This window comes from Coffea arabica, chromosome 2e, assembly GCF_036785885.1.
Source record: "Coffea arabica cultivar ET-39 chromosome 2e, Coffea Arabica ET-39 HiFi, whole genome shotgun sequence".
Taxonomy (NCBI): Eukaryota; Viridiplantae; Streptophyta; class Magnoliopsida; order Gentianales; family Rubiaceae; genus Coffea; species Coffea arabica.
Genome location: NC_092313.1, coordinates 30,803,367 through 30,826,965, shown reverse-complemented (window position 1 = coordinate 30,826,965; position 23,599 = coordinate 30,803,367). Strand labels below are relative to the sequence as shown.

The following is a 23,599-nucleotide window of genomic DNA, read 5'->3' as shown; positions in this document are numbered from 1 at the left end:
AAATTCATAAATTATAAATGTTAGACATAATATAAATTATCTGGTTGATCCGACTTGCTAGTAAGAATAGCAAGCTTTCGGCCAAAACTCCCTTGCTGCTCTCGGTACATTCTAACCTCTTGTGATAATTTTTTAGCGTTATACCAATCCACTTCTATTTCAATATAATCTAGCATCCCATTTATAATCTCTGTGTGTAGAAAAGCAGCACTATCATACTGAAATACAAGATTCAAATTATAAGTTGCAGCATGTAGATTTTTTCTCAACATCTTATCCCACCTATCATTGATGATATCAATATAAGGCTTGTACAACAACAACTCTTTATTTTTTAAACAGTTTTTTGATGTCATTTATTGCTCTAAACATGCCTTCATAGACATAATCCAGTAAAGGCCTTTCATCAATGTCACAAATACGCAATAAACAGATAAGTGAACCCATTATTCTCACCATAATCAAACAATTATTCCAAAACCTTTCATCCAAAACAATTTGCTTCACCTCTTTCTCCTTTACAATTCTCAAAAATTTTCTATAATCTTTACTAGCAACCAAAGATTGCAAACTATCCTTATGATAATGCAAACTTTTTAATACAATAAAGGTAGTTGCAAATCAAATTTCACCTAGACAGATAATTTCTTTCCATCCTATAGTCTTTCTCAACCAATTCAAAGTGAACTTTTGAAAATAGCTAAAAACAATCACTGTTGAAGCAAGAGACACTAGAGCTCTTACATCACTCATTTCACCAATATTTTTCAAAATTTAATTAATATGGTGTGCAGCACATGGTGACCAACAAATATTTGGACATCTTTCATTCAGCAAATCTCCAGTAGCCTTATAGTTACTAGCACTATCAGTAACTAAATGCATCACATTTCTTGGACCAACCATCTCAACAATTTCAACAAATACATTATGCAAATTTTCTCCACTTGTTACAATGTCAGATGCATCAACAGATTTAATGAAAGAAATGCCCTTAGGACAGTAAACCTTGTATCTTTCCATTCATCACCCATTATATTGCAACGAGTTTCTGCCCAAGTACTCTGAAATGAATCAACAATCAATTTTACATCTGTCTTAGCATTCTGTAACAAATTAACTTTCAAAGAATGATATGATGGACCTTTATATCCATAACTCATTGATACTATTTGATCAATAGTTTTTTGAAAAAATGGAGAATTAGCATCATTTATGGGAATTTAAGCATCATAAAACCAAAGAGCAATAGCTATGTCTGTATTTTTCCATTTTTCTTTACTTTGCAAACAAGTCTTGATGGTGGGTTGAAAAGTATCACGCCTATCTTTAAAGAAAGTATGTATACCTATTAGGGCCATTGTTTTTCTCTTTCATTTATTAGATGCACCTATCTTATTGGTCGGAGGACAAGGGAATTCTTCAAATTTGTCACCAGTAAATGTATGCATATTTAGGCTAAATGGATTTCCTATTCTAAAGTCTCCCTTCTTTTCTTTTTAGAATTTTTTTCTTTCTCTTCATCGATGCTAAAATTGCATGTCTCACAGCCGGATCAACCTTTGGACACAAAACAATACCGCCTTATTCTCTTGCCAAATGTTGCTTCATATGATGAATACCACCACTAACAATTATTTTGAAACAATATCCATATGTTAGTGCTTTTCTTCCTTGCTTATTCACACCCTCCGAACAGTGATTCCATCTTATATCCGACTTTTGCCTATGATTTTGACTTGCCGATGTTTCATTATTGACGGCTCCCGCAGTCGAAGATTGTAAATTACTACCAATAGTAGTATCCATTATCTTTAACATAATTAATTTAGACATAATTAGTTCATTATTGCAATATGGTGTACCAATAAGAAAATTTTAAAAAAAATTCACCAACACTTGATGTATTAAAAGTAAATATTCTAAACACCTTGATTCCTAGTATCACAATTTAGATAGTCAAATACTATAGTTGTTCCTGTATAATTTTGGAAATAGAATAGTCGGCTCTTGTTTGTTTTGATAATAGGCAATAACTATGAACAAATAATGAATGAATATAAAGCAAACAATTCTTTTTAATGCATACAAATTATAGTGCCCAAGCTCCAACTTTTACATTTCATGTAACTATGCAGAATGTTTCATGAATAGTCTAGAATGACCAAAAGCTTAAGGGTTCTTCTAGTGGCCAATTTTACAAAAGTGATGCATTAGCATCCATTTAAGGTCAAGTCAAAAATTGACTTAAGACAATTGACGATTAGTGAAACCACATATTCCAGCGAAAAATATTATCAATCATAAGGGACCGAAACAACATTATCAATGTGTAGGACCCAAACAACATTCAATCTTTATTCTTGGAATTTTTTTATAACAATATCAATTCTCATATTCTGCTATGTCTGATTAATCACATACTTTAATTTTAAATAAACCTTAACTAAATAATTTAAAGAACTTAATTAAATTAGGAATTGAAAATAAAAAAAGAAAAAAGGAATAAGAGGAGTTAATCAATTAAATGAAATTGGGAATTGAAAATTAAAAAAAAAGGCAAAAGAAACAAGAGGAGCTAATCTTACCTTTTTCTCTCCAAAGATGACGATCAATTTCACTTCAAATATTTGCTTCAAGATGTTGGAAGGTTGGCACGTTAGCTTGTTAGGAAGAAAAAAAGATTATCAGTAGAGAGTCTAGAGACAATGCTAGTCGCCAAGTGAGGAGAAGAAACAGGGGTGAATATCAGCAACAATTTTGGGTTTTAGCAATGTTTGTGTGTTTGAGATAGAGTTTTATTTTTTTTAATATTTTCTCTTATGACTTTAAGTGGACTAGAATGTTAAAAGATTTAAAAGACTGGTGGTCTATGGTTCTATCGATTTTTAACGGTTCACACAGTTTTTTTTATTTTTAGGGGTTTTTTTTAGTTAAGTCTAGCTTTTGTGCTAGACCGGACCGATGACATGATCGGTTCGTCGTTAAGATTATGCTCTAGCCAGAAGCCTGCGAAGGGTGGGTGTTGAAACTAGTCAGATCATGAAATTTTTTGTGTTGTAAGCAGGTGGATATAGTAATTTGAAATTCATGTTGAAAGATCTATACAACAAGATAGATGTTGAGAGAAAGAAAGAAATTGCTGATGGTGATGCAGAACGTGCAATTGCATTTTTGGCTGGAAAGCAAGCTAATGATCCAATGTTCTATTATTTGTACCAGTTGGATGATGAAAGTAGACTGCATACTCTTTTTTAGGTGGATTCACGGTCTCAAGCATGGTTCAAAGCCGCGATCGCGGTCGTGGCTAGGATCATTCCACATCGATTTCAGCATACCGATCGCGGTCTCGGCGAGACGTAAATTTTTAAAACATTTAATATTTTAAAAATTGTAAAAAAAATGATAAGCAAAAATAATAAAAATTTGAGTTGACTCGGGATGATTCGGGGTGATTCGGTCGATTCTATTTGTCTTCGAGACGTCTTGGCCTAGTTCTCGATGATTCATTATTTTGGAATCATTTCGTCTTGATATCAGAACGGAAAGCCCCGTTTCGATGACAACTTTGTCGAATCGTCTCGGTCTCGGCCGAGTCTTTGAACCATGGTCTTAAGATGAATACCGTCATTTTGGAGATGTATTGATATTTGATTCAACATATAAGACGAATTAATATCACAAAATATTGGTTATTCTTGCTAGTGTAAATAATTATTTTCAAACCTGTGTCTTTGCTTGTGCACTAATGTCTAAGGAAACTGCTGATAACTATATTTGGATAATTCAGACATTTATATCGGCAATGTTCGGGAAGAAACTTGTATCAGTTCTAACAAATGGTCACAAATTGATTAGGATAGCAATCAAAACTGTTCTTTTAGAAGCACATCACCGATTATGTTCTTAGCATTTTCAACAAAATGCCAAAATTGGTGTGAAAAACTGCCACAAATTTTTGAGGGTCTTCATAGATATATGTATTTAAAGTATACTGAGAAGCGGTTTGACTTGGAATGGAGGAAATTAGTCGAGAATTATGCACTGCATAACAATGAATGGGTGAAGATAGCTTATTGTTGGAGAATGTTGTAGGCACATGCATACTTAAGAGAAAAATTCTTTACAGGAATAAGAAGTACCGAAAGAAGTGAAAAAATGAATGATATGATGAAAATATATTTGGATAATGGCATGAAACTGTTTGAATTCATCAATGGACGTGAAATAGAAATTGCATGGCTGAGACATCAAGATTGTAAAGAACACAATAACACCGAAAATAGCACTATTGTAATGATCACTGCCTTTCTAAATTTGAAAAAACATGAAATGGAGTTCTACACTTGTACTATTTTTTTCAAAGTTCGTAATGAAATGATCAAGTGTAGGTGTATAATCTTAAGAGGATTGGTTCATTTGGCAACCACACGGTTTACCTCCTGGATAAATATGGATCACTAGGTTCTACTTAGTGAGTAGAGGTAAATAGAGAGACACTAGAAATGAAGTGCTACTGCATGTCATTTGATGATATTGGCATCCCATGTGCTCACATGTTTCGAATCATGGTATGTAATCACATAAGTCGGATACCAAATTGCCACTTGTTGAAATGATGGGATAAATGATCTAATGCAGAATTTGAGAAAGAAAATTTAGGGGAAACTATTATTGATAGTGTTACTCAAATGGCAACATATAGGAATCTAGTTTCTGAGTGCAATGTGATGTGTTATTATGCATCACAAGTGGATGATGGATCGGTTGCCCGGATTAGAGAATTTGTTCATAGAAAAATTGCGCATGTGAAAGAATTGATATTCTCCAAGGACCACAATATTGGTGATACAACTAGTGTAGAAGTAGATGGGCAGCGAAGGCTACTTGGGATCAAAGATCTATTGGTTATGAGGGCTAAGGGTGATTGGATAAATCTAAATTTACAAGCAATATACCCTCAAACACATGCCAAATGAAATATTGTCCAGGATTAGATTAATAACTTTCCAAATTGTGTGATGGCTTCTTAGCATCTCAAGTTAAGAATACACATGTTAGGAGCTCATATGTGAGATCCCGTAAATTTTCTTATTTTCTAGGTTTTATTCTAATTTCTTGCATGCTTTTCTGCATTTTCTTTATTAGGAAAATCTTCTAGATAATTTTTATGAGTAAATATAGTTTTTAAGTGATTTTTCTAGTATTGATTAGTTTTTGAGGAATTAAGAGCGTATACCGGACGTGGGACCCGCTAGTGCGGAAAGTTCGATAAAATTCGGCCAGTTATGTTAAGTTTTGTGTACCGGGTTTATTTTAACAGGTGTTAAGAGATAATTAGAGGTTACTCAATGGATGAGAATTGGAGAGACAAAAGGATAGCCATGCATTAATGGGAGTGACATGTGTCACTTGGTGATTAACTCTTGGATTTTGACCACTATTCACCACTTTACCAATTAATACAAAAATTAACCAAAATCATCTTCATTTGCAAGCTTCTTTGGCCGGCCATCTTCAAGAGAAAAGAAGAGAAAACTCTCAATTTTTCTTGCCTCCAATCTTGTTCAATCTCTTAGTTCAACCGATTAAACTTGGATTTCCTCCATAAAAACCCTTAGTTTAGTGATTATGAGGTTGTTAGTGAAGTGGTTTGGAAGATCAAGGTGCTAAGTTGTCTCCTTTCTTGAGTTGATAAGGTGAGTAGCTAAGGAACCTCTCTTTTCTTCTTAATAATGTGTAATTAGTGGCTTGTAGTCTAAGAGGTGATTTTGTGGGCAATTTCATGACTTTTGGTTGAGGATGGTGAATTTTTCTATTTATTCATGATTTTTCTATTTTTATATGTTTAATATGGGTTGGCCATGGATGATGGTTGGGAATGGTTTAGAATGAAACTATAGTGCGTGAATTGTTGCTATTTGCGGAAAATTTCCGCTTTGAATGGAAAATTTCGGAATTAGGGTTTGAATTTGGGGCTTTTCTAGGGTTTCTTCATGGCACTTGAATTGGCTTTAATTAAGGACCTTTGGAACTCTAATGAGGTATATTGAAGGGTTTATGACTTGTAGTGGCATTGATGATTGTGTTTGGAAAGCATGGGTGAAAGTTGTAGGTTGGAAACTTGGAATTTTAAGGGGAAATGCTATCCAAATTGAGGGTTCTTGTGTTTATTGGACTTGGGGTGCTTTAGGAGGTTAAATGGTAACCCTAGAGTTGTCTCAACCTTTAGCCCTAAGTGTTTTTATGTTACTTGCAAGTTCTTACGATTTTACATTAATGATGTGTAGCTTGAATGTATGACTCGTAATCGAGTCTCATTGTGCTTGTTTGAATGTTTTAGGGCGTGACGGTGATTCAAAATGCTCTTTGGGCGGAAGTGTATGAAATTTCATTTGCTTGCTTGGTGAGTGTACTACTCACTTGCTTGTTACTATGTGGCTTTGTTACACTTGAAATTGATGCCTTGAATGCTTATTTGCACCGTTGAAATTGATTAAAGAGAGGGTGTACTTGATCACCCTCACCCTTTTGTCCTATATATGACTGTTTACTGTGTTACTTGAATGGTACATGAATATACTGGAATTGGTGTCATTTGGATAAGTATCCAATGGCCATTACTGTTACTATTGAGCTCAACCCCATTGGTGGTCGATTGAATCGAGCCAGCGAGAGTTTGGTCGTGAAAATTGACGAGCCATGGGGACTGTTATATGGAATCTTGTAGTATGAGACTCTCGATTCCGGTATACTCGAGTATTACCAAATTTAAACTGTTTGGAGTTCGAGCCCGGTAGGGGTATGTTGGGTGGAAGGAATGGAAGTCAAGTGGAGTCTACGTTTGGTTACTCTTTGAACATTGACGGAGGGTCAATGAGATACGATCAAGTGTGCAAGCAAGGAAAGGGGTTCTTGAGAGCCATCCGTATCCTTTTATCAATTCTATTGATGTGTAATCTTGGCTTACTTCCTTATTGAGTGAATTGGAATGAAAAGTTTTATGCTTATATGAACTTTGTTGCTTGAGTGATAGTATCTCACTGGGCGTAAGCTCACTCTATTCCTTTTGTTTTCCTTACAGGAATTTGAACACTTTTGGAAAGGCTATGATTGTTGGTTGCCGAGTTGAGCTAGTTTTAAATACATTTTGTATAGCTCCTCAATGAATGAAACCCTAGATGTCTTTCGATCCGTTCCCTCTCTTGAATTGTAAGATTGAAACCGTACATGTATAAATGTGGTTGGATAACTTTGGTATGCTATTTTGACTTGTAAATGTGAATTTCAAGGTGTATATGCTTGGTTGATGTTTGGTTGGAACTCGGACGGATTCGATTTTCAAACGGCAAAAGAAAAATTTTTGGCGGGAAAGGACAGGGTCGAATCCGGCCAGAAATTGGCCGGATTGTCGGCCGGATTGCCCTGGGGAAAAATGGATCCGGCCATTTGCTCTCTAGCCAGTATCCGGCCAGGAATCCGGCCGGATTCCGGCGTGTCCGACACTATTCATGTCGGCTCCGATTTTCATTTTTTTTTATTTTGTGATTTTGACTTGTTCGAGCGCGCTTTTATTTTCCCGGAACATTTTAGAACGCGTGTAACTGCTCGTTAGTCCTGGCGAGAGTTGGGCAGGTAGTCCGCTAACCTCTTTGGTTCGCCTTAAGAGAAGGTGGGGCTGTCACATCATAAATGAACATGCATCAGGTTTAGTAGTAACAAATTGCTACTTATTCATACATAGGCACTTTCAAGTTTTACAATGATGATTTCCATTGTGATAAGATGCAGAGTTATATTGATATCTTTTGCAGAGCGGATATAGAACTGGAAAATCTAGTGTAATGGGTGATATGCCTAACAGTATTTTGATGGAGCCTTCTCATGCATAAGAACTGGAGGTTAGTTCACCGTAATGGCAGAGTTTTGAAACATCAGTCCGAGCAAAACGATGGGATATAGTGTTTGTTACTTGTTTAATTTTGTCTAATGCATGGATTTTGACTATAGGGATGATGGTACTAGCATTGAAAAGGAATAAACACCACACACAAGCCTATAGGAGATTAACTAGTGTTTCAAAATTTGAGATCCCACCACACATTGGCATCTCAACAAGAAGTGAAAGTGCAGCAATTGTGAAATTTATTCCTAGTTTGAAGTAGAAAACAAGCCCATGTATTTGCACAAAATTTTTCCCCTAGTGAATTTTACACGTTTCAATTCTGTCCATTTCATCAATTTGTGCCACTTGATATTACTTTTATTACAATCTACAAACATTAATTCAACACCTTCTATATAATAATTTATTCAAACAACTATATAAATTATGTTAACTACATATTAATAAAATAATAGAATTTTGATTTTATTTGCCATAACTAATAAAAAATTGAGTTTTGGACTAATCTATCTAAGTTAATCATATACCATGATTTTCGATAGATATAGTCATACAGTTAACAAAATTAAACTTTTTACGCATTTCCCCATATTAAAGAAATAAATAACATTTGATTCAAAACCCGCTCCTACGATTACAAAATTTATGTGTTGGAATAATTTGGCCATGACAATTAAAATTTACTTTTTTGGACTAATTTGCCCCTATTACTGATAGAATTAATAGTAGATCTGTCAAAAAGCAATTTTGATCTATAAGTAATTCTATTTCATCTTATTATTGACGAAACACAAGTTGATATATTTTTTTTGTTAAATTAAACATCTAACGTAAAATCAACTAAGCATTGGACAACAAGATTACTCATCCGAAGATAAGTAACCACCTCTCATTTCATGAAGAGTTCGTTTGGTCCATGGGATCATATGATAATTTAGAGTTATTTACTTCTATTACTATAATGACATTTTATTCTAATAAGTGCATTAACTTTGCTATTTTCATATAACATAATCTAATTTGTGAACTAATTTGACCATGACTAGAAATGACTATCAAGCTGAATTTGATGTTATTTTCTAAAATATCCCAGGTAACATAAACATTCAAAACTCGAAGTGATAAATGAATATATTTTAACAAATTGATGTTATAAATGACTATTTTATTCTTATTTAACAAATAAAATAATAATCACTTATTATTATTTTCTCGAGCTGAGCTAGGCTCGAATTCGAGATCGATGTTGAACTCGAGTTTACAATCAAAGCTCGTGGAGCTCGAGATCATGCTGGAAGTCAAGAAAATTGAGTTGATTCAACTCGTTTTGCCATCCTATATATTATAACCTTTTCATTAAATTTATATGTTCTATGTAAATTTAATATTAATATATGTAATCAAAAAAGAAGTGAAAAAAATTTAACAAAAATACAATACATTACGGCTACTTTGTAATTACTGCTTTAATTTGAAGTATGGTAGTTAACAGAGCAAAGTAAAGTTTAGTAATTTTTCTTGAAAAAAATATAAAAATCTAATCATTACCAAAATTTATATTGTGCCAAAAAATCACTCGGGGGTGCAATATATAAGGACCTGAAGAGTATAGTGGTTGCCACTAAGTAGTGTTAGCATAAAATTCACCTTTAGAGACTTATATTTTCAGTACAATTCACGGTCTACGCAACCAAAATAAATGAGGAATCTAATGTCCATTTTGGCTTCCAGCGAGTATAAGTCTGCCAATACTATAGATAGCTACCAAACCGAAGCTGAGGAAGGAGATTTCTTATAGTCTAACAAACCACTGCTGAAGTCTCCGGAGATCCACTTGTCCAGGAGATGCCACAGATAGCTTATGAGCTATTTATTTTTTGGATGCAATTTTACTTCCGTTGCTTCTTGCTCTAAAATTTTGTGTCCAGGCTTATGTGTTTGTACTCATTTTCCTATTTTTTGTAGTGTGAATATGATGCATCCAGCCAACACTTTTGGACCTGGTGGCTTGATGGCAGTGACCGCCAACTGCTGTAGCATCACTATTAGAGGCAATGGAGCTGAAAACATTTATTGATGCAATTTCAATCATTGAAATAGACCAGAAACTCTTTTACACACTTGTAGAGAGGTGATAGGATTCTTCTAATACAATTTACTTTGCCATGGATGAGATGACAATGACACCTTTGGACTTCATAGCAATCATGGGGTTGGCTATTGGCGGCAAGAATATTAATTGGGAGGCGACAATTTCCGTTGACAAAGCTTATCTCATCAAAATGATTGGTCATGTGCCTCATATGGCTGCTGATCATCATATTATTGTTGATAATATGTAGAAGTATTATATTGTCATGGAAGTCCCACCTAACAACGAAGTTGTGGCAGAGCAAATGGCGAGAGGGTTCATCTTATTTGTGTTTGACAAGATTATATTTCACACTAAAATTGGATTTGTCCCTGTGGTATGCCTAACTGGCATGAAGAGTGTTGATGAGATTGGCCTATACAATTGGGGAGGAGAAGCACTAGCAACACTATATAAAATATGTGTGATATATCAAGAATGTAAACTCAAACTATATGTGGCATGAGATTTGTGTGTAAGGTAGCATACTTATGATTGTTCACATAAGACGGAATACAACTATTTGCAGAGACTAAGTTTTTCGCCTTTTTCATTTAGGTATGAGCTTATGAAATATTGCAGGTGCATGGAGGTAATATCGTTGATGAGAAATGCATATATTCCTGAATGACGAGATGGAGAAGTTACAATCGCAACAAGGGTGGATATCATCGTTTCAACTATATAGAGGAGCTTTATATTTCATCAGCCTAGATGAAGTAATTTCTGACTTATTTATAGGTTACAATTTTTCATATGATTTTCAAATATTGATATTTAGCCTTTAACTTTTATTATAAGCCAGGTTACATGGAGGCCATGGAAACAATGGATTTTACCGATGGAGTGCGAGTGCAAATCAAATTTGAATCCAACTTGACTTCTTTTTAAGGGCCTATTGGGATTGATGTACTATTTGGGAGACGGTTTGCGGACAAATTGGTGAATACGCATAAGTTGCTGAACCGCAAGGACCACCGGATGATATGCTTAGCATTTCACTTGTCCAAGAAGATACCATAGGCACTCTTTTGATAGGGGTGGATTGTGCACAATTTTTCAATGTGTGATATTCTACTGTCAATTATGAAGATTTTATTCAAAAAAATTTAATGCTCCCCTAACGGGAATACGTAGGAATACTAACAAAAAACATGACTATGGCCATGCAAATGATAGCCCAAAAAAGGTCCCCTTCATGAAAACCCTCTATGATAACTTTTTGGTGTAGAGTGTGGCCCGTGTTCAAGTAAATGGTGTAATGAGGCAGGAGACTATTCACAATGTCATCGAAAATGTTTTTGGCCTGCCCGTCCTTGTTGGGTACAAAAGAAAGGCCTGAGATCCTAACAATCTCTTCAAAAATTAGTTTTTCATATTGTTTAGGATAAAAAAGATATTAGTTTCTCAAATTCGTTATTCTTAACATCCTTGCAAGTCCCAGTAGAGTGCTATGAGACTTTATTAAGGCAAAACATGGGTCTTTGGCATAAGATCATGGAGAAAGGCATAGAGATTTTACTACTTATACAGTAATATTCATTCGTTTGGATCTTGCCACTCTTCACATACTGTGGGTGATCTGAGTAGACGTAGTGGCAATGGCGCAGAATCAAATTGTTCTACTTCATTGGAAGGAAATGTGAGGACAATATCCTCCAAGGAACCTGGCTTTAACAAATTATTGTTTAAAATTAGTTCCTCAAGACTAGCCATTTTGTTATCAAAAGTGGTGTGAAGACACAGAAGACTTCAATTGGGACAAAGGAGGCATGACCACACACGTTGGATAACTATGCACGCAATTAGAAATGGACGATAGCAGAAAAACTAATGCAAGTATTCTGAACGGAGACCTTTTGTTTGGGGTGTTGATGGATGGTAGTCTATTCTAGAATATTGGGCTTCATTAGTTTGTTTTTTAACCACTCACCTAAAATGGGCTACATATAAGGTGCATGCTTCAAGTAGTAATGCGTGTTATTTGTTTTTGAAGCCTCAGTTCACTTTTGAAAGAATTTGTACTTTTGAACCATTAATGGAATGGTTATTACGTAATTGGAATATAATCCCAATAGTAAAACATGTCTTAAGTATCATACAATTATCCTTTAATATTGTGCTAAAGTTTAAGATCATTAAAATTAGTAAATGTAAATTGTTTATCCGTCATATAAGGTAGTAGGATCCAAACAATCATCTTTTATTTTTTTTAAAGAATCTTGATCCCAACAAATCAAAATATTAAAGTCCTAATATATATTAAAGTCTAGTATTTTACAATGATGAAGTAAACATAATATTCATGAAATATTTTCTTACTATGTTAATGATTAAGAAAGTAGTTCAATTACACGAGTAAAACTCCATAGTTATAATGATTAAAAAAGGAGTTCAACTCCCAATTCTATCAGTTATAAGTGAACAACAGAATACTAACTTCTATCAAACTCTAATGGATCCAGTTGTTTTTTAAGGGAATATTTTGTGCCTCAACTAACTAGAGAAGAAATTCATTCTTGTTAGCCACTAGAATTCATAAGGTGCATAATATGAGAAGCCTAGTAGAAGTAGTCTAATCTGTCAATCATCTAAGGTACCAAGCAATACTTGTCAGTTATAGAAACCAGATTGTCTTTGCCTGCTATTTGGTGTGTTCGAGGTATAAGGAAAGACACCAATATGTGATGCAAATGCATGTTAGCGGATGAAATATCACTGGCCAAAAAATTTCAAGGCTAGGCAATTCCTCGTACATGCAAAAACCACTGAATGAATTGTCACAATCATGAGTGATATGTGCTTGTCATAGTCATAGACTGCTGTGCATGAGCATTGACAACAGAAGTTCACATGACTTATTCATTCAATGGAGATATTTTGAATTTTTGATTGTTGATAATGAAGTTTGTGTAAATAATAAATAGTGACATTGTCTTAAATTCAATTGCTAAAAAAAAATGTCATAGCAAGTGCTAATATACTTATCACTTGTGTTTAATATACTTACCCCTAGTGTTTAGTAAAAATTGAAGATATAGCAAAAAAGCTTGAGTCTAAGAAGTTACTTATCCCAAGTGTTAATATACTTATCCCTTTAATTGAAGTTACTTATCCTAGCAAAAAAATTAATATACTTATCCCTTTAATTGATGATACTTATCCCAGGTGTTAATATACTTTTTCCTCATTTGTCATATTTTCTTAAATCATATTAATAATTACAAGTTGAAAATAAATATTGAAATTAAAGGGCGGGTTTAAGAAGTCATGCCATTTAATATACTTCTTCTTTAGAAACAACACCCCGTCTTATTACATATTACAAGATGAAGATAAAAATTTAAACTTAATACTTAGTCTAAACACTAACATCATTTAGTATACTTATCCATTTATTAATATACTGAAGATATACTGGGGTTGTGCAATGAAAATTTAGTTATTACTAAAAAATAATACCTCAACATTTATGCCATTTTAAAAACTAATAAACCTATCCAACCAATAATCACATATATGTTTTCACAAAATATTTATTTATTCAAATAAAACCAGTGATCGGCTTAATATTACATCATAACTTAATTAACAAACACTAACAAAATTAAGACCGCCATACAAAAAATGATACACTTAAGGATCCAAATTTGTTTCTTCATAGCAACCATATCTCTCTGGATACCATCAACTGCTTCCATACACTCCAGTGTGTTGATCAAAGGCTGCTCCGACATAACTATGTTGCCTTCAAGCACGACCATTCCACCTTCAACAACCATTTTCAAAACATTTGCATACTCATGACACCAGCCGATGAATGGTGAGCACTTTCTCTGCATTGTTATTAGCATAAGCAAAATAAAGTCACTTCACAATGCTAGAAACTACTTCTAATAACTCTATACTTCTGTGTGAGGGAAATCATGGTAATGTTTGCCTCAATTTGCCGGATTGGTTCTAGCTATTTTTATCTTGCACAATCCTATTCTACTGCTGCATCTTCAGCTTGGCCAGTTCACAAAAGCTACTGATGCTTCAGAGCTTGTCGAGGCCATAGCAGGAAGTGTGATGGTAGACTTTGGAATTAGTTCAACAAGGAATAAGAAATGCTTTGATAGTTTTATGTGAATTCCTATGAGGTAACCTACATATTCCCTTATGTATTCGGTTCGAGTGTTTGAATGTGATATGGCCCCATAATGTTCTTAAGCCCATTCCTATGAGGACAATATAGGATTTGATGTGTTAGCTTTGATTATAATAATGTTAATCTCCTATATACAAATATCATATTTAAAAATTAATGAGGCATCTTTGATTATGATCATGTTAATTTCAATGTATACAAATATCATATTTAAGACAGGTAAAGGACCATCTTTGATTATGATAGTGTTAATCACAATTTCATGAAATCAAGATGGATAAACCTCTTTGATGGTCGATAAGATTAAGTAACTATTATCAATATTCAAACATCTCATTTTTGGCAAACTAAATATATTTATATTAATTTACACACTAAAGTAAGACTTAGAACTATTTGAAATATTTGTTTGAGTCGAGAAAGTAAATACATTAATCTTAATTTTATATTAGTTTATAGTTAATTGTCTTGATCAATACAAAACCAACTCTAGCTTTCACTTCTTCCATCCAAGACAAACTGACAATAAATCCAATAAGAACAACAGTTGAAGTCATTTTCTTGGTAAGACCCTCAGCGAACAAAACATTCCAATCAATACAGGCTATTGCCCTAAAACAAAAAATTTGTAGGCCAATTACATCAAAAAATCGAAGCAATATCATCAAGTAAGTAGACAAGTATTCTTCATGCATGGTAGATAGCCCAAGTTGTCTTCATGGACTAAATTAGCAGATGGAGAAACAATTTCAAAGCCAATGCACAGTGTGCTTCATCCAACACCAAAACCATTTCAGCCTCCATCTCCAAGACATGCTTCATGAAATACATAACCTATGTGCCACAATCATTTCTGCAAAATTGAAGAACATTAATACCTACAAAATGATAGCTAAAACTATAGGAGACCAATGCAAATATTAAAGGACAGTAAATAGGTTTATACCTATCTGGTTACTATGGACACCATTGAGGCCTAATGCACGAAAATTTGAATATATTCTTCTTATAAGTTTCACCAAGACCATAAGCCAATGCTTATGGAGTATGTTTCTATATAGATACACTAATATTAAGAATGGAACAAACATTTGCATACCCAACTTCTAAAGCAATTACAAAAGTTAATAGTTCTCGCCACATGTATCACCAAACATAGTCTATTGAAATTGAACTCCTAAACCGGTAAACTATCATATATATGGATTGTTTCACTTTTCATATCAATCACAAATATGTACCAGTGCATGTTCTTCTAGTTCATAGGAATGCATATCTACACAAGACCAGTTACGAATAAACAAATGTCTTCCTCCATAAACAAAAATCAAGAAGATGAAGTAAAAACTTTTAAACCTTTTCAACAGCATCTACATAACCACCAAAGTTCTCCTTTTTTAAGTACTTATTGTATAATACTTCTAGCCATGGTGGAGATGATTCACTATATTGTTGGGATATACATTTAATTTTTGTATAAGTGGATTATAGGTATGGGATTATTAGTTCAACAGATTATAACAAAATCCATCACCTGAAACCATGTTGACATGTACCACATCCGACTGTGTTCACTTGGATTATTCCTTTTTGTGTGTGTAGTTAATAAAGTAGCATAACAATTGAGCACCTTCAACATCAGTAGCAAGGAACTATTTTATTACCAACAAAAACAATGAATACAACTATATGAAAACAAGAAGATAATTACCTCACATTGAAACTATTCACAAGGGGATAGAGACCTAAACTCCTTCCTATTAGCATTTTGTCCTAGAGTTGATATTAGCAAAGTACTATAGATATTACTCAACAACCCAAAAAATGTTAGTTTCGTTCTATTATCAACCATTACCATCAATGGTTGAAGTTCAAAACAAGTATGACATTATACCTTGGAGGCAGTTTAGCATTTAGTAGATAATCAAGAATCTAGTTCTTCACCTGAATGAGGAGCTTACAAGGATCAATTTCTTTCTTATCCAGCTCACACAAATTGCAACCAATTAAATGTTATTCATAAATAACCAGATAACAACCGACAATTATATAACTACCAAATCTTGCCATATAATATCTCAAGTCAATGTTTTGGTCGTCTCTTTTCATTGTTGGTTTGGATATGATATTCAATTCCGATCCTAATATCTTAAGACTACTACTACTGCTAGCCATTTGAATAGATATCATGTTCGAGCATACGTCATTCTTTGCACTGGCCAATCCCAAACACCTCCTGGTTTTACATTGCTGCTGTAAATCTTGCCTTTTTTGTATCCTGTTTGGAGTCCTCTTTTCGATAGCAATGACACTATTTTTCGTTAGATGAAGAGCATACACATTCCCCTATTGTTGTGATACACGGGTTCTAATGATCTTTTTCAATTTCAGATTCTTTGCTTCCTTTGTTCGCAGAGGTGGTGTTTGAGGAGAGATTACCTTCTTCTTAGTTATACCACCACTACGAATGATGTTCACCCATTTGCACTTGTGGTTAGGTTCTCCGATGGGAACATCAGCTATAGGACTCTTATAGTTGTTATCTATCTGACTAATTTGTTTCTCTATAAAGTCTAGTCACTCTATATTTCTATCCAAAACCAAAGAATCTAGCGAGCATGATTCATGTCTGCTGTTATGCTCTTTTAAGATAACTTCAACCTGCTCAGCATCCTTTTGTGATTTACACCTAGCAACATAGCCTTTATTTTCTTCATCTACTAGTCTTCCGATAGTTTTTGTGCATTTGTGTTTCTTCAAAATCTACCAGTCGTAGCTTACCATCACTTACTCCTACTTCATTTCTGGATCATTTGCAAAAAATTTTGTATAAGATGTAAGTTATTATTAGATTTGAAGACATAAGACCTTTCTTCAATAATTAGTAAGAAAGCATATTCTTTACTATTAGTAACAAAGTAGGATTCTTTACTAACATTCTTGTATACTCCATGTTTAATGCTCCTTAAGTTCCTAGTTCTTCTTCAATTGTCAGCTAAAGTTTATTCTGTTTTACTTTGTTCATCTGATATTTTTTCATCTGCTAAAGTTTCTAGAATGTGTCAAGAAGAATCCCTCAATTGCATCCCAAGTGCTTTCGATGTCCTCAAGGTGCATCATATTATATTGCACAACTAGTACTCTTCTTTACCTTTCATCGAATGGCCTATTGCTGAGTTTTTGATGTATTAGTTGACAAGTTTTACTCTTACTTCTTCTTCTATATTTTATTAATTCTCACACCACTTGTATAGTTTTGATACTAGACTATAGATGCGTCCTTAAAATTATATGATGCTTTACTTTTTGTTCACCCCAATTAAGGTCTAATCAACTTCCATAAATGGGACCCACCACTCATATAGAAGTAGCTAAATAGAATTTGATTAGTGTGACTTATTGAGGTCCCCTCCCAAATCAAAGATTTGAATGGCATCATTAAGTAGAAGTTAATTCTAGTTTGCACCCTTCAATGATACACGAACTTCTACTTAGTTCAGAAACATCAAATCCGTAAAATATAAAATTAATTCCACTTTAATAGAATGGTTGATAGAAGTGTGATAAATTTTCTACTTAAGTAGGAGAATGTTACTTCCTCCATCCCAATATTAGAGTCAGCTTTTGGGAATCCAATATTTTATAGAGACAAAGTATTCATTATGTCTAATTGAGATGGCATTGGTGAATTTACATATGTAACTTTTGGATTCAAAATATTTCTTTGTTAAATGTGCATTGAGATCTTTAAAAGGTTGTATTTTCAAAGGATAAGATTGGAAAATATGTGTTAAATTTGAAATAGTGACTTTTATTTTGGAACATCAATAAAATGAAAACATGACATTAACAATAGGATGGAGGGAGTATGCTTTAGAAACTAATGTATGATACGTTTTATATTTTAAGGACTAAAATAGAACAAATTTTATATTATGGGGACTAAAGTGAAAGAGATTCTATCTTTAGGGAGTAAAATGTTCTCATTCGAAGTTAAGAATCAAAGTGGGATATGAGTATAGTTAAAGGATGCAAAGTAAAACTAACCCTAATTAAGTAATCAAAATCCAAGCCTACATTGGAGATAATTAGGATCAGCTAAAATTAACTTTCCAAGTCTATCTTCAGGATTAGCCACACATGACTCTACATAATAGATACAAAGTGAAAGATAGTACACTTCTTTAATTTAAAAAATTTTCATATTTGTATCTATGAGTTAAGGCATTTCGTGGTTGTGAATCACTTTTTATAAGTGATTCATAGATTAACCTACACGAGATAATCCTTGAGGGAGATTGGCAAAACATCATCAAGATGATTTCGAGTTTTGAACTATAGATATAAATACTTTGGTATTTTGATTGGAGATGCCAGAGTGTGTTTGGATTGCATAGTTTTGAAATAAAATAATTTACTTCACAAATTCTAATTACTTTTTTTTTTCTTCTCAATCATTTTTTTATCTTACATACATCACATCACAAAAAGTGCTATAGTAATTATCTCAAATAAATCATCCAAATAAACTTCTATCCTAACAAACCCTATAGTAATGTCATTCCCACATTGTCTTCTTTCTATCTCTCCATTCTCTCTACTCTCAACATTCTCTGTTCCATTCTTTCTCCATAGGAGAGAGATCTTAACCTCAAGTCAAGGTCTCTTTTTCTCTTCCTCAATTTTTATTTTTTGTTTGATAAAATCTCTTATATGGTATTCTAGTGAGAGTTTTTTCTCTCCTAATATTTTATTAGTGAGAATTTTCTTCTCTCCTAAGTTATCTTAATGGGAGTTTTGTTTAGTTTTGTTATTTTTTCCTTATATCTAAGAGTTTTTCTAGATTTGTATATTAGATCTGGAATTTCTTGAGTTTTCATGTCAGATCTCAACATTAGTTTCGAGTTCAAACGAGTTGGATAATACACTACTACAAAAATGTCCTTTTATGACATTCAAAAGCGTCATTATAGATCTATGTCATGACGTTTAGGCTATAATGACGCTCTACTGAAAGCGTCATCCATTCTAGCGTCACAATAGGTTTATGACAGTTTTAAGTGTCTCAATTTATCATTATTATGACATTATTAAATGTCATTATCTATGCCTATTATGACACTTTCAAATGACAAGAAATGCTGGGGTACAATAACATATTACGATGCTTTTTTAGTATAAGTAGATAGAAATATTATGACACTTTGAAGAGTAATTAGATCAGGCTTTTATGACATTTTCTACTTGTCAGTATAGCATCCAAATTAAAGTGTTCCAACTTCCTGTTACATATCATCTAACGTCAGAAACCACATTTCATCCTGCTGCACAAGCATCTCAGATCCTAAATTTTGAAGGATTGTAACATAGCTAGTACAATAATATAACAAAAGCAATACAATCATCCAAACTTGAGCAAAAGTACATCATTTAAACAATCCACACCAAAAGTGTCTACAAATTACATACTAATTTAGATGGTTTTAAATCAGTCGTGTACATATAAAGGACGCACAGGACAGCAACTCAACTACCAAGCAAGGAAGATGCCTTCAAAAAACTGCCACTTGACCCAATGTTGCTTTAATTTTCTTCAATACTCACTTACAAGTGTTGTAAACCAAACAAGACAAATTACAATTCACATAGGTCTTGTTTTACAGTTTTAACATTAGAAAACAAATAATAACTACATTAGACAAATGGTAAAGGTATGACAAAAGAATACCAGATTTATTGGCCAAACAATAGCCACTCCAATTGCATCTCTAATCTTTCGAAAATTACGGTATGGCCTCATCAACTCCTCATTACTCTCCACAGGCACATTCACATGAACTTCACACCAACGTGACCCCAAAGGTGTGTCACCAACTTTAGCCGTAGGATCCAAACTTCTAACCTCTCCAACAGCCAAAATTCTGTTTGGATCAATTATGCTCCTTATTGTAACTTCATCCCCAACCTTGAAAGTATCAATTTTATAAAGTTTGTGAAAATCATACACAAGAGAGCAACTCCTAAACAGAAATTCATTACATAATACTACAAAATCAACCCAAATTTCAGTGATTTACACTCATTAATTAGGTACTCTTTTGCATTCTAACTATCAATCTGACTTCTTTTTCAAACATAATTCTTCAAGGTGCATAGGTACATGAGATAATTACAAAATAATATGTTATAATAAGACTAATCACATTAAGAAAAAAAAGATGAAATTTTAAACTTATGATAATTATCTTTCAATTGGATACATCCAATGATAGTATACTGGACCAATTATTCTTGCCTCAGTTGCTAAATGAATGGTCAAATGAACCATTACAACAAATAAAGATGGTAGAAACACACGCTCCAACTGGCATAGCACAATAGTAATTTCACTTTTCATTTGAACAAGTTCTCTAGGACAAAATGTTTTAGAACACAAATCTCTAAAGTAGTTGGACAACTTTATCAAGGGAGACCGCACTGATTTTGGAAGAAGATTTCTGTAGCATTATGGTAACAGTTGTTGAATTAAAATGTGATTATCATGGCTCTTAAGTCTAGATAGTTTAGGAGGTTTCAAGTGCACAAACTTTGAAATTGTGGCTGAATAACCATTAGGAACTTTAACTTTTTTTTTAAGAATTTTGCAGAATAATTCTTTCTCTTTCTTAAGTATGTTACTACACTTTATTAGTCTCTTGATGACTCTCTATCTTCCTAACAAAACCCCAAAATCCAATTACAAGGAAGAATAAATAAACCAAATTCCAAGAGCCATCAAATGAAGAATGAACAAAGCTGAAAATAAGAGGCTTAAACTAGACTAATAAAGTTTCTTAAACTCTATTTGGTTTCTTATCACAATCAGAATCCGAATCCAAGAACTTGGTAATTACCAACAACTCAAGTATCGCCCAATGTTGCCCTGTTTAGGAGCACATAATTTAAGTATCTTCAAGTTCAACCAACAGCATTAAAACTGGTTAAACAAATATTCAAATGGGGCAGCTATATTTTGAAAGTTTCTTTCTGGCAAAACAGCAAACACATAGCAAATATTATTAGACTTCACGTTTTTGGCAGGAAAAATATAACACTAAATGCTTGAAATCAGTCCAAACTTATGAAAAACAGAATAACCCACTTACTATCAGGGTGTTAGCCTTACAAACCTAAATTTCTAACCTAATTTTGCAAGGAAAACTCAACAGAAAATTGAATCAAGAGATGGAAAAATTAGGCACAAAAAGCAAATAACTTTGAAAAACCAAATGCAGACTAACCGTTTGTCTGCCACCACAATCTTGCCTTCCTCTATCTTCAAATGTCCTAATTATCACTAGATTCGAATGCCCTAATTCCTCTTCGCAATCAAACCACGGATCTAAGAGTTACTTAGAGAGGTGAAAAACGGTGCGATAAGATAAGGTGCAAAAGCATGAGAATGGATGTTGTGTATGATGATGCATGATTGGTTCTCTGGCTCAATTGGGATGATTGGTTATGTCCGGAGAGAAAAAATTGGGGGAGGAAAGAGTAGATCTTGAGGTCAGGTAAGTTCTGGAGAGGGGCTTACAAATTTTCCTGAAAAAAAAAGCGCCTTAGTGGAGCGCCATTTTGTTTCAGCATTTTCTATATTTTTTTCAATCTGTTTCTAGCATTACGATGTCATTATGGTGTCTTCTTTTCCTTTTTAATGACCATTCCTATTGCATGTCATATTAAGATTGTATTATGACATTTTGCTAAAAGTGTCATAATAGGTGTGTCACTAAAGACTATTTTTGTAATATTGATAGGACTAAGAGAATAGACATGCACAGATATTTATGGAGTAGCTCATGCAATTGGTCAAATTTGATAGTTTGTGATTCACAATACAATATTTTATATTTTGTAACTTTGCTAAGTCTAATGATTTTTTAGATCAGATATATCTATGACATATTCTATGTATTTTCTGCCATTAGTGCAGATTGTTTTGTCAAGCAAATCATGATAGACGATTTTTAACTAATTTATTAATAATATTAAATTTTTTATCAAAAAAAAAAGAAATAATAATATGGTTGCTCATCGTTTAGCTAAGTTTGCATCATTATTTTCTTATTCTTGTGTTTGAAATTATTGTCGACCTACCTTTGTTATTTCTACTCTTGAAGCGGATTTAGTATTTTATTAATAAAATTTGCATCCTTTTCTTGTTAATGTACATGATTGTGCATAACCATTTAGGATCAACTAGATAAATATTAGTTTGTATAAATCTAATTTCACAATCTATTGTATTGTCTAAGTTAGTTATATAGGTCATTGTATTGTAAAGCCTATAAATGTAGTTCCCTATTCTAAATTTCTCTACATTTCCATAATTTTTTTTAAAAAAAAAGTCTATTGTCAAGATTAGCCACCACCATCAGCAAAATCTTTTCTCAAACTAGATTACATGAAGTAATTAGTTAATATTATTGCAGTAAATCAGTAATAGAACATCAACCCCAATTTACTACAGAGTTGGAGATTACAGTTTCAAAAAGGCTCATTTATAACTCAAGTCTAAAAATGGAATTAGTTTTTAGTAATTAGCGATCAAGGAGGCCTTGGTCTAATAGCTAAAATTGAGAGTCCAGAAATTAGAGATCCAAAGTTCAAATCCCCTTGCCATCTCCTTACTTCAAAAGTTCGACCTACCCTTCCTGGAAAAAATATTAAAAAAAAAAAACTCAAAAGTCTCCCCAAATTTGGCCTTTTTATTCTAGAAATTGTCTCTACTAAAGCCTTATAATTATTGTAAGGCTTTCTTCCCCCAACCTGAACCAAAAAAAAAAACAAAAGAAAACAAGAAAGACAAAAATGAAAAAAGTGTAAATCTTATATACACTGACAGTGTATATACTATCATCATTAGATCCATGATATATGTGCACAAATTGAGGTTCAAATTCAATTTTACATAATTGTCATTCATTCAGAGTTGACAACGTATAAGCTGTCAGTGTAGGAAAAATTAATTCATAAAAAAATGGTTTACAAGGAAGAGGGAAAAGGGAGAAGTATGGTGAGATGAAGATAAATATGGTTCAAGTTTAATGATATTATAAATTGTAAGTTTTGCAATAGATAGATTGGCAAATACAAATTGTTTCTCAATGCACATTAATAAGTTAGATGATGGTCGAGTTAATAAGTATTCGTATTATATTCATATAATACACGTTTGTATATATAACTTTAAAAAAATTTTGTACATATCAAAAACATTCTAAAAAATACTTGTACTTTTAACATAACCTTATGAAACACTTAATGAACTTTTACCTATTATACTTCCTTAATTATACTTCAATTTTTTTAAAAATTCAAAAAATTGTGTGACAACAATGACATGTCTATGCAATTATATAGAAAATGACAC

The 23,599-nt window shown here is 33.1% G+C and overlaps 1 long non-coding RNA gene across 1 annotated transcript; it reads right to left on the bottom strand.

The window, feature by feature from the left end:
• Window positions 1–14,610: 14,610 nt before the first annotated feature.
• LOC140037263 (uncharacterized) lies at window positions 14,611–21,710 on the bottom strand. The gene is made up of 3 exons (XR_011841182.1): window positions 21,468–21,710; window positions 19,916–20,152; window positions 14,611–15,040 (listed from the first exon to the last, which is right to left on the bottom strand). It is a non-coding gene; the product is annotated as an uncharacterized lncRNA (long non-coding RNA).
• Window positions 21,711–23,599: the final 1,889 nt, after the last annotated feature.